Consider the following 25927-nt stretch of genomic DNA (forward strand, 5'->3'; position numbering starts at 1 on the left):
TCAGTCTGTGCCCTAGACTACAATGGAGCAAGAATCAATTGAATAGATGCACTGGTTGATGCTCTTCTAAACCTAAATTCTGAATATCCCCCACATACCTGCCTCACTCTGTCACACTCTCCTGTCACTGACCATGGACCACATTTGATGTAATCTAAGGGATGTGGCTGTGTCCTGACACACAGTGTCCAGGTAACTTTCCCACTCCTTGAGTGACCAACACTTGCAGGCACCTTGGATGATAGCAGTATCAACTAATTCCCACATTCTGTAAAGATAACGTATTACCTGCGAAGCCATGGATATTTTAATTAATTAATTAATTGCGATATTAAATATTTTTTAAAAATCATTTCTTTACTGTGCACTTGCTTTAATAACATCCCCTAATTTAAACACCTGGTTAATCAAAAGAGACACAAAATAAATACCCACCTACCTGTTTTACAGTGATGTCACGTTTCAGCTTTGAACTGTAGAAATAGCTTTAAAGAGATCTCTGACATGTTTTGTTTAAGACCTGCTTTTACTGCCAGTCGCACACATGTTCCCCGTCCACATATGCAGTGATTGACCACAATGTTAAGGCTTTACTGTGATATGTTTCTTAGACTTTTTTCTCTTCTCCTCACATTATTTTATCTGGTGTCCACCCCATCTGTCTCCAACTCTTTTAGGTGCTGGTGTTTGTGCCTATGCTCTTTCTCTCTCCCTCACTCTTTTATTACAGCTAATGGCAATAGGGGAGCGATTTGGATCAAGAATAGCAGAAAATAGGTGAGCTCTGAATAAATCAAACCCATGCAAATAAAACACTGAGGTGGATGAGGGGGAGAGGCACTGTAATCAAAGTGGAGGAAAGTGTCCATGGCCTCAACTTTGTTGAACTCAATGTTGAGTCCCAAAGACTGTCAAGTGCCTAAGTGAAAAATGATGAGCTGTGACTCTAGTTTGCATTGAGCATCACTTGATTACTGCAGAATGCCAAGAACAGAAATGCTAGCCTGAAAGCAAGATAGAATATCGAAATGGTGAGAAACTGGAAGGGTACAGAGCAGATGTGGTGTGCAAAGCTGTCACTCAGTCTGCTTTTGGTCTTGTCAATGTTCGGAAGACCGCATTGTGAACACTGTTCTCTATCTTGATTACACCCTTTCAGTCTTTGGTTTGTGAGGGTTTTCTTTTAGCAGAGTTGACCTAGTTTCTGCTGCACACACCTATCATCAACATCTACTCTTTATTCCAAGATGTAAGAAATACATCCTCCATTACCATTAGCACTCACTTTGTCATTTACCCTGGGCGCTGTCACCATCAATTCCCCTTGCTTCTCCTCCTTCTTTGTCATGAGTATAAAAATAACTATTTTGCAGTTCCTTCAGTTCTGACGAAGAGTCATTTTAGACTTGAAAAGTTAACTCTGTTTCTCTCTCCATAGATTCTGCCAGATCTGCTGAGTTTCTTCAGCATTTTCTGTTTTTATTTCAGCTCTTCAACATCCACAGTACTCTAATTTTATCGCACATATTTTGTGTTCGTTGCTAGGCAATATTTAAAATTGTTATAAATCATGTTCCTTTGTGATTAATTATTAATCTATTCTCCTGACCCAGTAATACTAACAATTTCTAACAATTTGTGAGCAAGATCATTTTTCTATGTCAGCTGTCTGCTCTCTGTGGAGAAGACATGAGCTTTCATGAAGGTATTAAAAAGGGAAAGTGGCAACGTAGCATTTGGTCATGCAAAATTGTGCTGCGTATGTAAGGAGAATCATTTTTAAAAATTCCTTTGCCTTTTTTTGTGCTTTCCTGGGCATTCTTCTGACCTTTTGTGAATGCATTGACTCTACTGTGATATAATTCCATGTCAAATTCTTGTAGTTCCAAATAATGGTCATTATTCTCAGGAAAATCCTGGCAACGGGTTTCAGCAAGAAACTTGCCCCTAGATATCACTGCTGAGCCAGTGTAAGCATAGCAATTATTCCACAGTGGGAGCCATGGCTAATTTTCCCCTTCTATGCAGTAGTTTCTACGACCCTACCTAGAACTAGCTTCGATCAGTTAATTTGCACACACTGGTGTAGTTGATAAGGAATAACGGCTCACTAGAGAATCTCTGAATTAATGTTCTGAAGGAGGGTCACTGGATGCGAATCATTAACTCTGTTTTCTTTCCACAGATGCTGTCAATCCTGCTGATTTGCTCCAGCAATTTCTGTTTTTGTTAGCCTCTGAATTAAAAGTGGCTTTCAACTCATTTTTCACAGAAAGCACTTTGTTCTATCCACTGAGGGCAATGCTGAAGTTCTTACGGTAAAGGGCCATCATTCCTTTTACTGCATTTAAAGGGAGGGTTCAGGAGCACTGAGTTGGGGAGAATTATGATTGACTCCAGTCTTCCTGGCCTGACAGAGGCACACTGTGAATGAACATGGTCTGCAAAATATCTAACAGATGCAGTGCTGTGGCCTGCCGGTCCAACTTGGACTAGCCTTGTAAAAACTGCAGGGAGTGTGGAGGCAGGATAAGCTATTGCTGACCTCTGACCTTTCTAAATTCTCCATCTATTGCTTCCTTTGCATTCCAAAAAAAAACATCAGTGTTGAAGGCACAAAGGAACTAGACTGCCGATAATCTTCATACAAATTGAACCCTTGCGGCAAGTTTGAATCTCTAATCTCTAAATTGTTCTGTTCATGGCCCTGCCTGAAGGCAAGTCCTTCGCTCCTTATTAGCTGATGTTTCATTTCGAGCTGCTTATCTTGACAGGTTTTATCAGTGGTGGTTTTTATATTGCCTTCCAATCTTGGAGCAGGATGAGAAGGCAACACTGAAGTCTATAACCCCAACTGGAATGGAGCACACACTGTTGACATTAATCTGAACCACATGATAGCCATTGAGCCAAGTGAGCTCACTCGTCTCCTTGTTTTTAAAGCAATGCAGGTGAAGCACCTGACTGAGGTGTTAGAACAAACAAGCAACATTGGATCAGCTGCACATCATAAGCAGCATCAGATAGAAGCATAGAAAATGTGGTTTATTGGTAGTGCCCCTACCTTTCAGCCAGAAGGCCTGGGTTCAAGTCCTTACCTGCTTCAGGAGTATATCATAAAAAGTCTGAATAGGTTGTTGAGAAAAAAATATATGGAACCACAGGTGTAGGCCCCTTGGTCCTTTTTAAACCTGCTCTGCTATTCAATATGATCATGGCTAATTTTCGAACTCAATACCCTGTTCCTGTTATCACCCCATACCCTTTGATCGCTATAGCCCTAAGAACGACATCTACCTCCTTCTTGAAAACATTCCATGTTTTGTCCTCAACTGCTTCCTGTGATAGAAAATTCCACAGGTTCACCACTCTCAGGGTGAAAAACATTCCCACCATCTTAGTCCTGAATGGTCTCAAAGGACCTCTACTGTTCTTCATCCACAGAAGAATCCATACACTAAACAAACAGTTCTTCCTAGCCATATTGGAAAAGGCCATCTCCTTAGACTGAGACCCCTGGTTCTGGACTTCCCAGCCTCAGGGAACATCCTTCCTGCATTTACCCTGTCTAGTCCTGTTAAAATGTTAGAGATTGTGTTGAGAGATCACCTCTTCATTTTTCTGAAGGTAGTTAATTCCATTTACTGCACTCGTTGGATGCTGTATAGAATGGGCAGACAATCTGATACTGTCCACTCAGGGTCAGTAGCTAAGGAAAAATTCTACCCAACTCCCTCCCCCGCAACCTCCATAAAGTTTGGGACCACCAACCAACATAAGCATAATGCACTAACCTGTACCAGAATACCTTTATGTCATCCTTTGAAAGCAGAGCATTCAATAAACACTGGAGTCTGGGATTGATGGCCACTCTTAGAGGACCACTCAGCACTGTCTTTTCTCTGTGCTCACATCCCACTGAGCTGTGTTCAGGTTTATCACTGCACTGCCATGCAAAACACTCCTTGCTACAACCACTGTGGTGCCTCTACTCAATAACAGCAGCAAATTCAGTTTCTCTCTTCACTTTATTTTTCCTGAAACATTCCACCTGGTCCATTTATGAGGGCAGATAAATGCATTAATCTCTGTAATATTGCACTAAAAATGAGACGAAATTGATTGTTGTGTCCCAGGAAGAGAATCCACAATTAATGTACAATTTGGCTTTCACACAATACTGAGTCACCAGGTCACTTGGTCATTTTTACACAAAGTGAGAATTTCATGTTGTATGTTTAATGGAAAAACATTACAGCCTTTTTGACTTCTCAATGTGGACTGCAAAGAGGAAGTACAATGCTTTGCATGTGCAGTTGGAAAACCTTGCCTTTTCATGTCCTGAGAATTGATACTTTTGTTGTGTTTCAATAATTTGTGCTTAAACTCTGTTATTTCAAATAACTTTTTCCCTTGTAAAGTGTGTTTATCATGTGCAGATGACGGAATCCCATGGTAATAATTCAATGCCTAAGTGTGGCACGGTGGCTCAGTGGTTCGCACTGCTGCCTCACAGCGCCAGGGACCCAGGTTCAATTCCTGCTTCGGGTAACTGTCTGTGTGGAGTTTTCACATTCTCCCCGTGTCTTCATGGGTTTCTTCCGGGTGCTCCGGTTCCCCCCCCACAGTCCAAAGATGTGCAGGTGAGGTGAATTGGCCGTGCTAAATTGCCCGTAGTGTTAGGTACATTAGTCAGAGGTAAATACAGAGTAGGGGAATGGATGTGGGTGGGTTACTCTTGGGAGGACTTGTTGGGCTGAAGGAGAAAGTGAGGACTGCAGATGCTGGAGACCAGAGTTGAAAAGTGTGGTGCTTGAAAAGTGCAGCAGGCTAGGCAGCTTTTCAGGAGCAGGAGAAACGACATTTCGGGCATAAGCCCTTCTTCAGGAATTCCTATCTCTCCTGTGTGCTCTGGCTGAGTACCGCTTAACGAGTATTGGGTCATAATGAGTCTCCTATTGTCAACGTTGATCACCTCTGTTCAATATGCAATGCAAGGCTGGGCTGACCCTGTTTGCTTTTGACCTGTGGTAAGCTTGGCCTTTTTGCATTCCATTAGTTTGCAGAAATGTGACTACAAAATTTTAACAGAACTTCAAGTGGGAATCCTTAAAATCAACATCAGACAGGGAGAAAGGGAGAGCGTTCTCAATAGCAATATGGAGTAAGTCAATCTAAATAAAGGACTGGGGTAGTGAACCGGGTTACCGAGGGTTACAAACTGCAGTGCCATTACAGCAAAATAAAGGAGGTGTTAACCCTGTCGCTGAACCAGTTTAGCTGTGTCCACCCTTGGGAAAATACTCCAATTATATTTTCAACAAAAGCAGCAATCACAGCTGAAATCTGACTTTCAACCCTCTTGCATTGGGAAGAGAACCTCCAATCAAGTAGAAGCCTGCATGGATAACAAGTTGGCCTTACTTTCATCTTTTACTTGGACCTAATTTTAATGCTTGTGTTCATGGTTTGGTTCACGATGATATCAATTTTGTAACTCAGTAACCCATGAGCAGTATTAGTTCCAAAAGCTAATCTTGACCTTGTTTAAGGTTAAGGGTTTGCTGTTCATTTCTTAAAAAATAGAAACTTATGAAAAACTGAAAGGGGATTTAAGGGAATTTTACAGACGCACTTCGTGGACAAATCTGCCCGGACTGGTCATGACATAATTGATATTTTTGAGTTCTGAAATGGTTTTGTGTGTGGGAGTAGAAATTGATGCCATAAAATTTACTGGAATGAAATTTATTTTGATCAGAAATTCTAGATGTCAATGAGTTAGAGGAATGGGATGGTGAGAATGAATGAAGTACATTGCCGGACACCCAACACTAATGGACTGAAGTAAACCTGATTATTTTGCAATGTAAAAGTAATATACAAACTCATTTATGTTTTTGGTTTAATAAGCATGTCTTGAACAAACAATGCAACAGCACAGATGTGGATGCGTGTTAGCTTATAACGTAGCCAGGACTTTGGGCTTTTATCTTTAGAGGGCATTGTTCTGCCCTACACAAATGTCAGTGCACACTGAGAATATTTCACAGAGATTGCACAAGTCTTCGGTTATAAGATCATTACTTTTTACTACTTTGCTACACAGTGAGTTGAAGTGCATACAAAATCTTGATTTTTTTCTGCATCTCTCTTTGGAATTTATCCACAAAAGCTAATAGCTTTGCAATAAATTAACATATTTTTGAATCACATGTACATTGAAAATCATTCAAATGAAATGTTCGTGCTATTAACTTCTTATCAATTTGGTTTCCCAGTTACCGGAGTATGTAGAATGCTCATTGCTGTCCCACATTTCTGTTAATGATATCACAGTAATGTGCAATTGAAACTGATACATGATATGATAATAAAGAATGTTTCAACATGTTTGATACTGGAAAATGATTCTGAAAGCTGATTAGAGTACACAGTGCACCAAATGCTTTAATCAGCTCAACGTCTTGTATTCCAACATAAAACATGTTAAGATGTTCACTGCTATCATTAGCAGGTATTGGAGCATTTTAAGAATGCAAGAATCAAACACTAATGACTTTTATCTTAGCTAATTTTAACATTCATTTTGTTTAATCCAGTCATTGCCTACAGAAATAATTAAAGATAATGGAGCCCATAATACAGTTCCAAAGCTATAGTTGCAGCAATTCTGTTCTTCGGGCACGCTGCATATGACTAGTATGCTGTGGATTGACCTTGCAATGTTAACCCAAAGTCAGTTTCTTTGCAAAATGCTGCACTGCTCCTAGATCATGTAAAGAAGGCATTTTTAAAAAAGGGTATTTTTATTCATTGAATTTGGCCAAGAGCAAATACTAAGCATTCAGCCTACAGTTCTGCGTATTCACAGACTCATGTAAAGTGGCTAATGATCAGAATCATTTTTGGATTCTGTGTTTCTGCATTTGTCCCATGGCAACAGCTCTTTGCAGGGTAAGGCTGTGTAATGCATTGTGCAGTTATCTTGATTATATTGATTCACGAGCGCTGCAAGTTTTCTCACTTCCTGTTTATCCTTCTCTAGAACCAGCAGACAGATATGGACAAATTCCCTTGCATTTGCTTTTCAATCACTCCGACCACCTCAAAGCCATTCAATGCCAATAATTTGCTTTTAAGATGTATGTCAGTCTCATTTTATGATAATCACAATAAAGGAAATATGCAAAAATCACAGTACAGCACAGAGCATTGGGATGCACGACCAGTTAATCCGCACTGATGCTACCAACCAAGGGATCACAATGAGATAAAATTTTGTGGAGAGGCATGTCTGTTCTTATTTAAATGTTTCAGAGAGACAGTTAGGCACTTTAACTTGCCATTTTATCAGAAAGACATTCAGCAATGCAACCGTTTTCAACTGCTACACTAAAATGCTCAAGTCCTGGAGCGGGCAGAACTCAGTTACAGTTCCCTCAGATAATTAAAACCCTCGATGGCAAATGGAATCCTGCTTTTGGAATGTGAGGTCAACATGCTGTTACTCAGCATAAACCGACATAGGTGAATGTAGTATGTATGCAAAGTACTTGGGAAGTGACCTTAGACCTTTGTTATTAGTCAGATTGATTATGTGCTGCACCACATTGCCAGTATACCCTTAAGAGACATGCTCAAGATACCATCACTGTACCTTAAGGATATAAAGATCTCATGCTCCATCTTACCTCAGATGACTTGATGCATGATGTTGGAAATATGCTCCCTCATTGTAAACTAATCGTTTAATATTAGACTAGACACTTCCAATGACATTGAAATTGAAAATGTAGCGCAAGTTTACATTATCTGCAATTTGAGGCACTTGTCTTTCAAGTAGCGCAACTGCAGAGTGATACTAGTTTTAATGTTGATTAAATGATGATCGTGCTACCCAAACACTTCTTGAGGGTCGCTGACCTGTTAAGGAACAGGCCAACCCCCTCAAAACATTTCAAGAAGGTAACCCAGGCCCTAACTTTGCTCGTTGTTTTAAGCCGGTGTAACATGGATATTCCAGGAGTGACGCAGCTGGTCAAACCACTTAGTTTTAGTCAAAACAAAATGTATTTACGAGATTACCAAATAAAACACAAACAAAAGAGAACAGAATACCAAATAGCTTAACCTCTTTGAAAACTCAATAAATTATCCCAACTTAATGATGCTGTTCCAAATACTTGCGACAATCCCCATAAACACAGGGCACTGTCAAAATCAAACACAGGGTCTTACAGGAGAGATGTCCGACAGAGAGGTGGCAGCACATATCTCTTCCATATCATTGTTTCTTGGACCAGCAGCCTCAAAAACTGACTGCCCGCTTTCAGTGAACAGCCAGACTGCCAAATAAACCAAACCAAACCAGAGTCAAGCTGAGCTGGGAGAACTGGCCATTCCCCTTTCATTGTACAAGTGTTGTTTTTAAAGTTTTTTTTTCAAACTCAGGCCTTTTGCCTGAGGCAGTATTTGTTAGCTATAATCAAATTGGCCCTAAAACCCTTCAAACCTAGATTTTTCCGAGTCTGTTTCTTTTACGAGCTCTCTGAAATAAACCAAAGATAACATCACCTTGTTAAAGGAGCAGCATCATCACAGCCTTACAATAGTAGCTTGGGTTGTTTGAAGTAAGAATAACACAGGATCAAATTTCATTGGTGAGCATAAAAAATCATAAGAACATCAAGTTTAGGAACAGAAGTAGGCCATTCATCCCATTGAGTCTTCTTTGACATTTAATAGATCATGATTGATCTGACCATCTATACCTGGGTGCACCCTTACCCTGGCTGTGCAGTTGTGTGTAATACAAAAGGAAAGAAGTAATGGTCACACGGAGTGATGGTGCACGTAGTAATCTCTCACCCAAGACTCCCAAAGTTTTTCCACAATGATGACTTTTCTTTCACTAAGTGAATCACTTGTAGATAGAGTTAAAAATTATACAACACCATGTTATAGTCCAACACGTTTATTTGGAAGTACAAACTTTTAGAGTGCTCCCATATGGGAGAGGTGAGCAAAATGTGACACAGTTTAAAAAATAAAGATGGAGGTGAGGAAACTTTCTTTGAGATTTGAAAATCTTTGGATCTCTCCTACCCAGAGAGCAGTGGGGACATTTTTAAGGCAGAGTGAGGTAGATTCTTCACTTTTAGATTTGATTAGATTCCCTACCGCATGGAAATAGACCCTTCGGCCCAACAAGACCAGACCGACCCTCCGAAGAGTAACCCACTCAGTCTCATTTCCCTACATTTACCCCTGACTAATGTGCCTAGCACTATGTGTAATTTAACATGGCCAATTCACCTAACCTGCGCATTATTTGGAATGTGGGAGGGAACCAGAGCACCCGGACGAAACCCACGCAGACACGAGGAGAATGTGCAAACTCCACACAGACAGTCACCCGAGGCTGGAATCGAACCCAGGTCCCTGGTGCTGTGAGGCAGCAGTGCTGCCCGCTTTTATCTGACGCAGGAGCAGTACTCTGATAGTTTGTACTTCTAAATAAACCTGGACTATGAACTGGTGTTGTGTGATTTTTAACTTTGTCCACTCCAGTCCAACACTGGCATCTCCAAATCACTTGTAAATAGTGATTCCATAATGTGACAGGATTCCCAAATATCTAGGGGTTACGCATTGTACCTATATACCTTTTAGCATAATGTCACTACCAATATCAATCAATCATTCTACTCAGCTCATCTGCAGCTTTTAGCACCTGTTCATGTTCACTCCTTCAGTCAGAGAATCTACTGCCCTGATCCTCTTGCTTTTATGCAATCCTTTATTCCATCAAAATACCATTGTGACAAGCAATTCCCAGGGCAACGTCTTACCAGCCTGCAATATGGTTACTCTTTGGATGTGATATTCTTCCAAGGCTTCAGCAGAGCAAAGGAGTAGTTCTATCCAGCAATGCACTTGTCAAACACACAGTTGGCAGCATATTAGAAAGGCTTGTTGGTGCATTTTGCAATGTAACTCAGCCAGGACATTAAGGATTTCTGTTGTTTGCTGCAAAGTGGCTACATAATAGAGGTTTTGGATCAAGAGAGACATCAAGTACATCAAGGAGCAGCTGGTTATGCTCGTTCAAATTGGGCTGGAATTACTGTATCATTTTCACTGGGAAAATTTCTGTTGTCATCCCTCTGAAAGATGTACAATTTCTGCCCCTCCCTGCACTTTTTGCATGATACCCTCTTACACAAAGTTAGCGAGCACAGAGCAAAACTTTGAAGTGTTGTCAATTATGAGAATGGCAGTCAAAGACCTCAAGAAGAGATAGGTAGACTGGTGGAAGAAGCAAAGATATAGCAAATGCAATTTATTGAAGAGAAGTGTGGAGTGATAGATTTTGGTTTGAAGAATGAAGTGAGTCAAGATAAATAAAATATGCCATTCTGAATATGCTGCAGGAACAGAGAAACCAAGGGTATATTTGCACAAGTCGTTGAAGGTAGCAGGTTGAGGAAGTGAGTAAAAGCATAAAAGCTCACAATAAAAAAGTAAAGAAATCACAAATGTTTATAAACCATGCTCAGCCTCAACTGGAGTATTGCATCCAATTCTGAGTATCATGCATTAGGAGCATTGGGAGATAGGACTTTAATGATTTCATAGTGAAGACACCTCAATAGTGGTTATCATATGATTGAATTTTACATTCAGGAGAGAGGAGTGGATCTGAGATTACTTTTTAAAAATTAAAATAGTAGTATTACAAGGATACGAAAGCAGAGCTGATGAATTAGCCAATTAGGTTAAATGATAATCCAATACAGATGCAGTGTCTGACATTGAAAAGAGATATTTCAGAATATACAAAAAATTCCAAAGTGTAAGAAAAATCCCGTGGAAGAGCATCTGAAGTTAACCAGAAACGTTAAAGATAAAATCCAATTTAAAGAAATAACATGTAATTGTGCAGAGACAGATGGCAGGTCAGAAGATTGGACAGAACATAATGACCAGTGAAGAATGACCAAAATGTTAGGTGAATGACAAAAAGAACCAATGGTTGTACAAAGAATAACTTGCTTGTGCAGTGAGTGGACCCAGAATTCACTCCCTGAGAATGTGGTTAAGCTAATGTATATAACAAAGAACACAGTTATTGAAGTACCTGAAGATAACTAAGATGGAAAGAATCAATTTGACACAGAAGAAAATTTTCAAAACAAGTGAGTGCACCAATTTAAGAACCTTACTATTTTTAAAAAAAGTTAGTCAGCAACTGTAAGGCATCCACATTGGATCAGCAACCCGGTGAAAGTGGCAGTCCAAAGGAAACTTCACATCAGAGTTGGTAAGAGGTGCAGGGAAATCAATGTAGGTTAGGAAAAGAATAAAAGCTCACTGTAGTGGAAGAAGATGGAGTCTTAATTGAAGATGGTTTGAGGAGATATTGGGAACTCCAGGTGTATGGTTAGAGATCCCTTTATAACTTTACAATTATAGTGTAAAGAGCAGGCTGGGAAGGAAAGTATATAAAGGGAATTCTGACTCTTTGAAACAAGCATCACTGCGATTGTGTGCAGGGTCCTTGAGAAATGATTACAGAACACAGTAAAAAAGGCAGAGAAGTGCTGAATACTAAAACTGCAGTACTAGAGAAGTGGTACAATTTGTTAATAGTGAATTTTAAAATAAATATGTCAGAAAGAATCTCACAGAAAAAGGAAATTAGAAGAATTTTCAGACTTCTGGAAAATCAGGATATTCAGAACTTAAACCAATTTTAGCAGTAAGACTTTTAAGGCCTGTGCATTGAAGTTTATTAAAATAATATGATATATTTTGTGTTTGGGCCTAACAAGATGAGAAAACATAATGTAAAACAACATTGATCTAATTCAAGACTACAGGTTTGAAATCTGAACTCTATAAAAAGCATTGTGCTATTATAGTTAAAATAGCTTACAGCAATATAAATTAAGAAATAAATTTAGAAGAAATGTCAGGAGAAATAACATCTGCACAAAGATTTAATGTCAAAGTTGACCCAAATAGAACACAGGAGTGGAAATCTTGGAGAAGACAGTTCTTAAGATATGGAATTGATTCAAATTCAACCATCACATCTGAGGCTGAACAAATTAATGCATTACTGTATTAATGAAGTCTTATCGTGGGCGATGTTTTAAATTGCAAGAACACATCAGAGAAGACACAGAGACTTATAACGAAAACTTGAAAGTTTTAGGTAGTTAATCTGACAACAAACAAAATACTTGAAAGGGGACATTTTAGCAGAATCCCCAGGGGAATCTGTAGATGATTTCATTAATGAACTCAATAGATGAGAAGAAAACTGTAACTATGATTCTTTAAAATCAGAGTTCCAAGAGGTCAATTGTTGTTAAAATTATTGCTGAATCTTTGTCATTTTACTCGTAGTTCAGGGAAGATTTAGCTTTCAACAAAGCTATTTGGATTGTGCTGCAGCAGAAGCCAGAGAGATTCACAGATTTTGAGAGAAGAGGATCAGCTCCACTTCAGGAGAATTTATGAACATATGAAGTGGGTTAGACATTGGCCATTTGGCTCATCCAGACAGCTCTGATACTCAATAAGATGATGGCCGATCTGATTATTTCTCATGCCCTCCAAGGCCAATGACCCCCTTGCTTAATAACAAATGCAACAAACCCCTGATGTCTACCTTGTATATGGTGGATAGGAAGAAACTTGCCAAAGAACTCCTAGCTTCTATTCTAGATTAGTGGTGCTGGAAGAGCACAGCAGTTCAGGCAGCATCCGAGGAGCAGTAAAATCTATGTTTTGGGCAAAAGCCCTTCATCAGGAATAAAGGCAGAGAGCCTGAAGCGTGGAGAGATAAGCTAGAGGAGGGTGGGGGTAGGGAGAAAGTAGCATAGAGTACAATAGGTGAGTGGGGGAGGGGATGAAGGTGATAGGTCGGGGGCAGGGGGAGGGTGGAGTGGATAGGTGAAAAATAAGATAGGCAGGTAGGACAAGTCATGGGGACAGTGCTGAGCTGGAAGTTTGGAACTAGGGTGAGGTGGGGGAAGGGGAAATGAGGAAACTGTTGAAGACCACATTGATGCCCTGGGGTTGAAGTGTTCCGAGACGGAAGATGAGACGTTCTTCCTCCAGGCGTCCGGTGGTGAGGGAGTGGAGGTGAAGGTGGCCCAGGGCCTGAAACGTCGATTTTACTGCTCCTTGGATGCTGCCTGAACTGCTGTGCTCTTCCAGCACCACTAATCCAGAATCTGGTTTCCAGCATCTGCTAGCTAGCTTCTAACCTACTCCTAGCTTCTAACCTACTCCTAGCTTCTAACCTACTCTCACAGCCATTGTATTTATACCTTTGATTTGGTCAGTTCAAATTCTGGGCAATACTAACACTAAGAATGTTGATAGTGGAGTATTCAATGATGGTAATGCCATTGAAAATCAAAGAGCCAGGGTTAAGTTTTATCCTGTTAGAAATCGTCATTGCCTCGCTCTGGTTTGGAGTGAATGTTACTTGTCATTTCTCAGCCCAAGCCTGGATGCTGCATACAGACATGGATTGCTTGTTGCTAGATTTGCAGATGACGTAAAGGTAAATGGAGGGACACGTGATGTTGAGAAGGATTTGGACAGGCAAGAAAGAGTGGACAAAGAAGTGACAGATGTAATACAATGTAGTAAAGTGTGAGGTTACAGGTGAAAATAGATATCTAAACTATTTCTTAAATGGGAAAGACTTTGGAAATCTGAAACACAAAGGGATTTGGGAGTCCTAGTTCAGGATTCTCTTAAGATTAACATGCAAGTTTAGTTGGCAGTTAGGGAGGTAAATTAAATGTTAGTATTCATTTCAAGAGGGCCAAGAATACAAGAGCAGAGACCTACTGCTGAGGCTGTATCAGGCTCTGGTTGGACTGCATTTGGAATATTGTGAGCAATTTTGGATCACGTATCTAAGGAACAATGTGCTGGCATTGGAAGGGGTCCAGAGTAAGTTTGCAAGAATGATTCTGGGAGTGAAAAGCTTGCCATGGACTGAGTGAGGGCTCTAAAACTCGACTCGATGCAGTTTAGAAGGATGAGGGTGGGATCTGATTGAAACTTATAGAATACTGAGAGGCTAGGGTAGAGTTGACATGAAGAGATGTTTCCGCTAGTGGGAGGGACGAGGACCCATGGGCACAGCCTCAGAGTGAATAGATGTGCTTTTAGAAGTGAGATGAGGAAGAATTTCTTCAGCCAGAAGGTGGTGAATCTGGGGAACTGATTGTGTTTGGAGGCTGTGGAAGCCAAGTCATTGAGTATCTTTAAGACAGAGATGGACAGGTTCTTGGTGAATAAGGGGGTCAAGAGTTATAGGGAGAAGGCAGGAGAATGGCGTAGAGAAACCCAATAGCCATGATCGAATGGTGGAGCAGACCTGATAGGCCGAATTCTGCTCCTATATCTTATGCTACTACAGTCTATTTGAGGAATCATAAATAGTGCTGAACATCATCAGAGAATACTCTCAGTCTGACCATGTGATGGAGGGTTCGTCTATTATAAGGTTTTATATAGCAGCATAATTGTAGAAGCTGAATCAATGAAAATCTTTGTGCTAGGTAAACTGCTACTTACTCTAGTGAAATCTTCCATGCATTTTACACAACAGCGTGTGCAAATCAGACCACTCTAGGAGCTTGAATTGTTGTGGCAACATGAAATATGATATGTGTTGTAGTTCTAAGCTGCGGGTGGTGCTGGCAGAGAATCTACCTTTCTTTTCACAGTATGACTGACCAGGAATCTCTCCCACACTTACTCTTGGCATGTGGTAAGAGGTAGATACTTAACCATTTCAACCACGTTGTGAATACATCTTCATTGTCTGACTAATCCTTGAGTGGTATTCGAACTAGAAGACTTCCTCCAAAAATTTCTAAGGTCTGTAACATACTGTCAGTTACCATTAAGGTCACTTGACTTTCAATTTCTTGTGGACACCTGTGCAATTTGCAGAACAAAGAGGCCTTGGAATGCAGGTTCATAGCTCCTTGAAAGTAGAGTCGCAGGTAGATAGAAGAGTGAAGAAGACATTTGGTATGCTTTCCTTTATTGGTCAGAGTATTGAGTACAGGAGTTGGGAGGTCAAGTTGCAGCTGTACAGGATGTTGGTTAGGTCACTTTTGGAATATTGCATGCAATTCTGGTCTCCTTCCCATCAGAAGGGTGCTGTGAAAGGGTTCAAAAAAGATTTACAAGGATGTTGCAAGGGTTGGAGAATTTGAGCTATATGCTGGGGGTGAATAGGCTGGGGCTGTCTCCAATTCTGGTCTCCTTCCCATCAGAGGCTGAGGGGTGACCTTATAGAGGTTTATAAATCATGAGGGGCATGGACAGGATAAATAGACAAGGTTTTTCCCCTGAGGTGGGGGAGCCAGAACTAAGGGGCATAGGTTTAAGGTGAGAGGGGCAAGATATAAAAGGGGCTTAAGGGGCAACATTTTTACACAGAGGATGGTGTGTGTATGGAATGAACTGCCAGAGGAAGTGGTGGAGGCTGGTACCATTGCAGCTTTTAAAAAGTATCTGGATGACTATATGAATAGGAAGGGTTTGGAAGGATATGGGCCAAGCACTGACAAATGGGACTAGATTGGGTTGGGACATCTGGTCGGCATGGATGAGTTGGACCGGAGCAGCTGCTTCCATGCTGTACACCTCTATGAATCTCTGACTCTATAATTGAAAAATATTTTTAAAAAATTAATTTTCAGGATGTGGGTGTCTCTGGTTCAACCCAAATTTATTGCCCTTCCCTAATTGCCCAGAGGGTAGTTAAGAATCAAGCATATTGCTGTGGGTCTGGATTCACATGTAGACCAGACCAGGTGATTATGGCAGATTCCTGCCCTAAGGACAGAAGTTAATCAAGTAGGGTTTTCCAGACAATTGACAATGATTTCATGGCCATTGATTGACTATTCATTCCCAATTTTTATTGAATTCAAATTCCACCATCTGCCATGGCAAGATTCGAACAGAGGTCCCCAAAACATTGCCTATGTCCCTGCAGCAACAGCTGGACCTGACACCACCAGGCCATCACCTTCTGACAGTTGGAGTACACATATTGTAAAGAGGTCACTGATTTTATTATTGAGAAAGGTCAATGAGACCATCACTTGTCCTGCTGACTAACTGAAACATCATGGAGGGAAAATACATTTCTTCGGTGTCCATCTATCTGTGACCATGAGCATGCAAATGTATGTCTACTTCCCTGGAGTACTCGCAATGGTTTAATCCATACTGCCATTGTTTGAGCATGAAGGCCGATTGCTTTATTGGAGAGTTGACCATCAGTCTGAAAAATCTGTGGACAATAGAGCACTGATGAAACTGAGACTATAACCTGACCAAACTTCACATTTGGGATATTGAAGCCGTGCCACACAACATAGCATGCTCTTTTACTGCCCATAATCAGAATGCTTTGCATGGGAAGGAGTTCATTTTTTCTTATCCTTGGACTGTGCATTCCTATTAAGTAGTTCATTAGGAAGCTTTTGTGTGTCAAAAATAAAGAAGGTTATCCATTCTCACACATGTACCATAAATGAACACAATGTCTCTCATACACGCAAACATTCACACTCACAGATGTATACACAGACAAACAAATGCGTGCACACACATACATACACAAACACTCATGTCAAGGACTACACTTGTAAAATTGCAGTTAATTTAGTCTCCAATTTATGATTTCCCATCTCCCATGTGAAAGGCCTGCAGTGAACGATTTCCATCATTTGAGGTCAAACTACAGGCCTTCTAGCGCAATATGTTCACAGGAGGCTGTGAAGTTTCCTGTTGTTAAAGGCTGTTTCTCAGATAAACTTTGAAATTCAAATCATATCGGTACTTTAGTACACCTATATCCATATTTTGTTAGATATTTGTCAAAGACTTGAGAACTGCCAGCAGTCTAAAAGTCACATGACTTACCTCAACCATCTGAACATCTTATTGGTGTCCAATCTTAAATGTATTGATTGAAAGTTCACAACATGACATGCCTGTAATGGGGATGGCACTTAGTTATTGCAATAAATTTGGAAGTGGTTTACTTTCTAGTACATCTACTCTATTATGTAATGTAAATTATATTAGCTTGAGCTGGCACTTTGTCAGCTCCTCTTGCTTCTGTTTTGTTAGAGATATTAGATATTTAATCTCCTATATCCATTAAGTAATTCCTTTGTGCAAGCAGTGCATACTCTGGTAAACTAGTGTCGCTGACCATCTGCTAGAGTTGTGGAGCCCTCAGTCTGTTGAGCTATCCTATGGAGCTAAACTGCCCCCACATTATGGCGGCTGAATATCTTTCCCGTTTTTAACATGTTTCTCCAGTCAATGCTGCAACAGGTATTTCTGCAGTCCTGCCACAATTGTGAATACCAGTGGACAGTTTAACAACCGGCCAATTACTGCTCCATCAGTAAAGTGATGGAAGGTGTCAGCAACACTGCAATCAAGCAGCACCTGCTCAGCAATAACGTGTTCAGTGATGCCCAGTTTGGGTTCCATCAGGGCCACTCAACTCCTGACCTCATTATGGCCTTGGTTCAAACATGAACATAAGAGCTGAATTCCTGAGGTGAGGTAGGAGTGGCAGCATCAAGACCACATTTGACTGAGTGTGGCATCAACGAGCTCCAGAAAAACCAGAAACAACAGGAATCAGGGGACAAACTCTCTGGTGGTTGGAGTCATATCTGACCCAGAGGAAGATGGTTGTGGTTGTTGGAGATCAGTCATCTTAGCTTCAGGACATCTCTCAGGGGTTCGTCAGTGTTGCATCCCAGCCCCTCTTATCTTCAATAACCTTCCCTCCAATCATAAGTGATGATGTTTGTTGATGATTGCACAATGTCCAGCAAAATTTGTGACTCCTCAGACATCCACATCCCATGAGAGAAATAACAAAAAAATAAGATTCCATAGTCAGGCCACCATAGGCATGTATGAAGCTCCCTGCTTAATACAATCAAACCTTTCACAGTTATTGTGATTCAATCTTGTCGATTGGCATCGGTAGAATTGAATTGTCTGCTTGATTCATATTCCACTGATCTCTGTGAGAGTAGAGAAAATGTTAAATCCAATCCTGTGAATCCCTCATTGAGTGATGACCTTGACAATGTTGTTAACGTCCGATGAAGTAATAAAATACAACCTACCCTATTCAAACGAGGAGCAATATGATCAGCTGCTGTACTTCACCATGTTGGTTGTCACAGAAATGCGCCACTTTGGGGATGAAATAGCTGCACAGAGGCCAGTATCCTGTCACCAAGTCACCCTTTATTTACATGGCCTGTGACCAGTCAGCTCAGAGTCAGTACCTTGACTGAGGAGACTCTCTGAATCTCCTGTTTCTTTTTTTTTCTTTTTTTTTCTTCTTCCCACACTACCACCTGACAATCCCCTGATTATTTTTTTTTCCTTTTTTATATTAACCCCCACACTACCACCTAAGTGCGGTAGTGCTTATTTTTTCCCCAGCACCCATGGTGTGTGTGTGCAGGTGTGAGACACAGTGAAAGACACAAAGTGCATGAATCTTTATTCAAATTCCACCACCAGGAAGATAGGAAAACACCCGAGTGGCCAGTGACAAACACTGCCCATCACATCAAAGGGCAGTGCTGTGTGATCAAAACAGTGAAGGGGAGGGTACGGACTAAATCAAAATAATCTCCTGTTTCTATCTGCCAGCCAGGGCTCTCTGATTGGTCCAGGTGAACAGTCCCAATCAAGGATCTCATAGTCAATGTGATCCAATCACTACAGTGGATCAGCAGTCATACTGCAAGGGGAGAGCTATCAATGACTGTCAAAGTTTGGGTAACTTCATTTTATCCAAATGAATAATTCCAAAAGCATTGCAACGTGGCACAGTTTAGCATGTATCGCTGCCATTCACAGAGGTTCTGTACACCAGAAATTGCGATGATCATGATCTCCGTAAACAAAGAATGGCAGGAGGAACAAACACGGGCCTTTGCCACCAAACTGGGCTTCCCAAGGGAGCCATTGTGAGAACACAATTGCCTCTTAGCCATCACAATGCTCTAACTGGGAGCATCTTTGCTTACTAACATGCAGTTGGTAAATAGACACGTGGCTGCTGTCTCTTTCCTCCAGACTCAGCCACTATGATCAATATGAGATAACAAGACCTCACCTACCATGAGGAACATCGTCAACAAGCAGTCAATCAGGTCGGGTACTGAACCGCTGCCTGGGTAGCTAGGACAAAGCAGCCCGGTGCTCCCCAGGATGGATTTTCTGATTTGTGGTGCTTCATTACACTTTCCGCAACTTGGCCATCTGACAGCTGGACCCTTGCTAGCATTTGGTGGTCAGAAGAAATGAAAGTGGGCGGCACGGTGGCACAGTGGTTAGCACTGCTGCCTCTCAGCGTCGGAGACCCGGGTTCAATTCCCGCCTCAGACGACTGACTGTGTGGAGTTTGCACGTTCTCCCCGTGTCTGCGTGGGTTTCCTCCGGGTGCTCCGGTTTCCTCCCACAATCCAAAGATGTGCAGGTTAGGTGAATTGGCCATATTAAATTGCCTGTAGTGTTAGGTAAGGGGTAAATGTAGGGGTATGGGTGGGTTGCGCTTCGGCGGGTCGGTGTGGACTTGTTGGCCCGAAGGGCCTGTTTCCACACTGTAATGTAATGTAATGTAATGTAATCTAATCTAATCTAATCTAATCTAATCTAAAAAAAAGAGATGCTGGAGGAGGGGAAAGGAGGAGGGAATGGAAGAGAAATGGTAGCTGGCACATTGATTCTCTTAGACAGGCTGTCCATGAGAAAAGCATCAGATTCCTGATCCACACATTTCTCGACTTTACCATTCCTCTGTTACGTCAATCACAAGAAGCCTGAAATAAATTTCTCCTCAAAGCAACCAGCTTTACCTGGCAACACATCCAATACTCCATCTGTTGCGGATTCAGCCAATCATCCTTGTGTATTCCCTTTGCATCTGACATACGGATGTCTTACTTGACTCAGAGCTCTTACACTGTACTACCCCAGTGCTGATAAAAGGTTGATAACATCCAAAGGAGGAGACTGCAGGCCTTTTAGGACGCTCTGTCAATGACCCATTTAGCATGAGTGACAGGAGTCAGTGCCAATTGGGTGGCATTGGGCCACTGATGGAGCGGCAATTGAAACTATATGAATACTGTCATCCAAAGACACAGGACAACAAGTTAATGCTTCATGGTTCCACTGCCACTCTCCCAGGTGGTGTCTTTACATTTTTTTTGCTGAAGCCTTAATTGATTGGTTGATTTTAAATCTTGCAAACCTTTGTGAACAGTGGTTTCACTCAGAAAGATGGCAGCAGTCTGAACCAGTATTACACTAAGTTGACTGGGCAGGACCATAAGCTCAGTGTGAGCTTCCGCAGTACGTCTTTTTTCCCACCACCAAGACACCATGACTTTTTTTATTTATGATTGACTGCCACCTGGATCTACTTTCTTTTACCCACCTTCTAATCAATCTGTTCAGAGATGTAATTCCTCACTGTTGGAATAGGGTATTTATGTTGTGCAGTTAATTTGGTCATTAACTAACATAAATCTCCCTTAGTATGCAACTTGTCCAGTGAATGTATCGGGGTGGCATGGTGGCTCAGTGGTTAGCACTGATGCCTCACAGTACCAGGGACCCAGGATCAGTTCCTGCATTGGGTGACTGTCTGTGTGGAGTTTGCACATTCTCCCAGTGTCTGCGTGGGTTTCTTCCGGGTTCTCTGGTTTCCTCCCACAGTCCAAAGATGTGCAAATCCGGTGAATTGGCCATGCTGAATTGCCCATAGTGTTAGGTGTGTTAGTCAGGGGTAAATATAGGGTAGGGGAATGGGGCTGGGTGGGTTACTCTTTGGAGGGTCAGTGTGAACTTGTTGGGCCAAACTGTAGGTAATCTAATCTAATCGCTTGACACCTGGAACTTAGAAAATGCAATGAGCTGTTCCTGGCATCATGAGTGGGTTCACTGAACCTGTCACTGATTGTACCATGTTTCTCACCATGGGCCACAATGTTCAGGATCTTACAAAACACACCAGAAAATTACCAGTCAGTGAACCAGGGAAATGCAAACTATTGGTGGCTGGAAACAACAGTAGACTATTTGCACTGAGGAGTGTAAGTCCATGTAGAGTGCAACGTGTGATAAGAGGAATATTCTTTTCCATACAAGCTGGCTACAGAATTACAATAAGGGTTAGTCAATAATGATCATTTTCAGTCATTTTGTTGCAGCATAAGATTTAAAACATGAAATCTTGACTTGTCATGTCTTTTTAGCGATTAACAGGAAGTTCGAATCTTCTTCTGAAAATGATTGGTCTCTGCGGACAGTGAATTTAAGATTGTTGGTCAGCCTGGGAAGGTAGGTAGCTGCCGTGAAAGGTGTAACATGTTCTTAGCGAGAGGCACAGTTGATAAGATTTTGTTTTCACTGACCTTGACCACTCTGGTTGAGGGCAGTAAACTCCTTGTGGAAAATACCAGGTGCTCAAATAATTGATCTTGTGGAGAAAGAGCCGAGAGCATTACACCTACTTTATCATTCCATTAAAGCACAGTTCCAATGCTTTCGGAAACATCAGTTGAAATAATGTCGAACACTGACAGCAAGAAAAATGCTCTGGGGGTGGCTGTTGTGCCCAAATTTAATTCCCTTTTGCAATATTGTGAAGCGAGCTACTCATTTAATAAATGAGTGATGACCATCCTTGCCGATAAATATAACATGACCCTGATCTGTTACTGAGGTTTAACATGACAGAAGTGTTTGCGGGAAAGACAGAGCGAGCCTGTGTATGCCAATTGCACAGAATAACGTGCTGTAGCTGTTTTACTGAAGCACATATATTCAAGTGAAAAGCGTTTATTTTGCTTTTCCAACAGTGTGAGAGTCCCAACAGAAATCTCCATTGTGACCCCTTCTGCAAATCCAAGGCCAGTCCTGGGAAGGAATAATGGGTATTTCTGGTTATCAAAACTCCTCCTTTCTCTTCCATGATGTGGAGGAGTTGTCCACAATTACCCGATGAGCAGTGCTCCGCAAGCTAGTGCTTCCAAATAAGCCTGTCGGACTATAACCTGGTGTTGTGTCATTTTTAACTTTCCTCTTCCAGTTATAACACTGAAGCTCAGAAATACTCAATCAATAAGTATAGCAAGACATCCAATGTGGTGTTACTGACAGCCAATGCACCCTTAACATTACTTTGAAAGTTACAGAGAGCTTGCTAGCAGTTGCCATAATGGAAGAGGATTGCTCTGTGATCAGCCTGGGATTCCACAGTGAGCCTCTTTTAGAATTCTTCAGTTTTCTCTTGGAAGTCTATCTGCATCATTTGCATTCCCTGGGGTGCATAGTTATTATTCAGATCGCAAGGTGACAGCTGATCTATAGCCCCTTGGGCCTCAGTACTTGCTTGATCCGACTTCACAGCAGAGCACTATGCAAGGGTCACCACCCCCATGCTGATATGTAAGTGATGGCAACAATGTGCATCATGACTGGAATCACCTACTCAACTGCCTTCCTGTCTCCACAAATGTTGCTCCCCCAAAGGCCTGCTGCCAGCTGATCAAAACCCATGAGCTGGCAGAAACTCTCAGTGCCAGGTTTCACTTGCTACTCCATGATGGACCTTCAACCTGCCTTCAGCCCACCTTCTATCTTGGCACCTCATCTGGAACAAACTCCCTGAATGGATCAATAACTGTGAAGCATGGGAAGTCACTGATATGTTCATTGTGACAAACTCCATCAGTCAAATGGGCAGGGGTTTGAAGTGAAGAGCTATTGCTTGAAACATCCATTCTCCTGCTCCTCGGATGCTGCCTAACCGGTTGTGTTTTTCCAGTGCTCCATGTTTTAACTCTCAGGGTATGAAGTACCATGTATGATGATATTATGGCTGTAGGAGATGTATTTTCTGATTGATTTTGAAGAGGGGTTTTAAGACAGAGGCATTGGGCTGTCTGTTTGGCTCCAATAAATTAGATTAGATTACATTACAGTGTAGAAACAGGCCCTTCGGCCCAACAAGTCCACACCGACCCGCCGAAGCGAAACCCACCCATACCCCTACATTTACCCCTTACCTAACACTACGGGCAATTTAGCATGGCCAATTCACCTGACCCTGCACATCTTTTGGACTGTGGGAGGAAACCGGAGCACCCGGAGGAAACCCACGCAGACACGGGGAGAATGTGCAAACTCCACACAGTCAGTCGCCTGAGGCGGGAATTGAACCCGGGTCTCAGGCGCTGTGAGGCAGCAGTGCTAACCACTGTGCCACCGTAAACAACGTGTGAGGCATTGGTTTTCTTTGAAAGCAAGAACAATTGAAGCAGCGTGAATGGATGAGACTAGTTCCCACAGAACCAGGATCTTCAGTAGCAGTTGTTGCTGGGGCCTTGATGCTGTTTGTGGAAGCTGTTTCCCCTCTCTCAGTTACAGCTTAAAGCTTGGGGATTCTCTTCCTGCTGCTGGAGTTGCATATGAGATAATATGTTTCCTTTGTCAAGAGTGTGTTTGTGGGATGTTAGTATATCGGACCAGTTACTGTTTAGTAGTAATACAATCTATTATTCTGTTAAGTTTTCTAGCAGAATTACAGCTAGGCCAATTCTTTACTTTATTTTTTCTTTTGTTGCATTTTAACTATAATATATGAATCAAATGGGTTTTAACACCATGACAATGATGGTCCTTGCTAAATAAGTTCAGGACACGCCAGGACTTCTGTGCAGGAGAGAGTGAGGACAGTAGATGGTGGAGATCAGAGTCAAAAAGTGTGGTGCTGGAAAAGCACAGCAGGTCAGGCAACATCCGAGGAGCAAGAGTCAACGTTTCGGGCATAAGCCCTTCATTACAGTGCAGTCAATTATTACTTCTGGGACCTCAGCATAAACCTCTATGCATTGTGTGGAGACACAAAAAACATTGTACATTACTGAGGAGTGACCCCACTATGACTCTGCTGGATGAATTAAATTAAACTCAGTAAATGAGGAGGCTATCAGTTAGCTTCAGGGATTTGCATTTGTTCAACGGTAACAATAATAACATACAGCAACATATTGTAATCGCTATCAGACTTCACCTTCAGAAAAGTGCTTCCTTTCTGCGAAATATGTTTTCCATTTCAGTGAATCTGTACTTTGTGTTCATTTAGAAATGTTGGACGTACAATCATATGATGGTTTTGCAAAGTCTTGCAAATTAGAAACTTTACTCTGCACTTTTAATGAAATCTGATGGACGCATAACATGATAAAAGGGATTTGAATTGCGAAGATTTTCAGTATGTGTATCAGGTCTCACTGGACATAAACGCAGATCAGAGAGTTGGGAGGGGCAACTACCAAAAACCAAAGTATTGTTGGAAAATTTGTGTTCTACCTGTCTAGTGGGCAGCAGTTGAAACCAGTCATGGGACTTACCCACCTGCTCCAGCCCTGCAATTCAAGCCTCTGGGTTCTCAGCAGACAATGGGACCCTGCTTGAATCTAGTGAAGCCTTTGTTTAAAATGTAGATTGATGTCTAATCATTGGACCTTGAGCACTGTTTGAAATGGGAGCCATCAGGAATTTTTCAATTTGTTCGACACTAGCTGAAGATGGCCATACCATAATCTCAGGAAAATATAGACAGACAAATAAGCAAACCTTTATTTTACTGTCATATTGGAGATCTCTCATAAAGTAGTTTAGACATGTCATATACTTTCCTCCCTGAAATTTGTATTAAAAATATGTTGCTGAAATGTTTTGTCTTGCAACCCAGCTTGGTGGTATGAGAGGGGGGAGGTGTAGGAACCAGAGTCTGATTGGGGTTGGCATGGAGTCTTGAATCTTGGCACGACAAATAAAACCAGCCAAAACCTGGTAACTGAGCCACAATTATGATATCATGATTTTATTGACTGCTGAATCAGCATTTAGGATTGTTCTGAATTACACAGTTAGATTTCCACTGATGTAGTCACCGTTTTGGAGCACCATTTAACACCGAATGATTGCCAAACTTTTCCAGTGGGGTTAACCTGTTACATATATTCAGAGTTTATGATAAACTATTTGGCTATAGTGGGTTTCTGGACTGACCAAAGCCATTGATCTGATGCACACTTTGATATTGAGTCAAAAGTGTTGCTTATTTTATTTTAAATTCTTTGCTGTGTGTCCTGAATCTGCCATGTTCCACATGCACGGAAGATAATTAACTGGAGTCCTTCCTTACTCACAGATACAAGGTTTGCTTGTAATCTGTCCATGTTTACTACTCATTAGCGTTAACCAGAACATGGCTGGACAATATGAAATTTTTCACAGGACACCCACTGACATGAAAGTGACCCGAGTCTCTTCATAATCTACAAACCTTTTGTAATTAAAGCAAGACAGTAAATTATTGCAAATGATAATCCATCAACAATACACTGCAACCACCATCTACAGTTGCAAATATTTCTCCTTAGTACCCTTTTAAAAATCATTACCAACCCAAGTGAAGGGGAGACTTTCCTGCATCTGAGGGTAATGGGACTAACAAGTATACAAAGACAGCAACCCATTTAAGTATTAAATGTGCAGTCGGTTTTGTTCTGTGCTTGATTATGTGATTCTATTTACTATTGACGTGAAGCATGTTTGATTGGGTTAAGCCTGGGAGTAGACTCAGAGAAAAGTAAGCAAACTGTAGATGTTGCTGGAAGCTGGAAGCATGGAATGGAGATTTTAAAGCACTATGAATAAATCCTATTACACACATAGTAGCTGGTGTTTCAGCTCCACATAACTGAGATGTAAACAAATGGATGAATCATGATTA

This window comes from Chiloscyllium plagiosum, unplaced genomic scaffold, assembly GCF_037043375.1.
Source record: "Chiloscyllium plagiosum isolate Xiang-an unplaced genomic scaffold, Cpla_swu_hap1 HiC_scaffold_18, whole genome shotgun sequence".
Lineage (NCBI taxonomy): Eukaryota > Metazoa > Chordata > Chondrichthyes > Orectolobiformes > Hemiscylliidae > Chiloscyllium > Chiloscyllium plagiosum.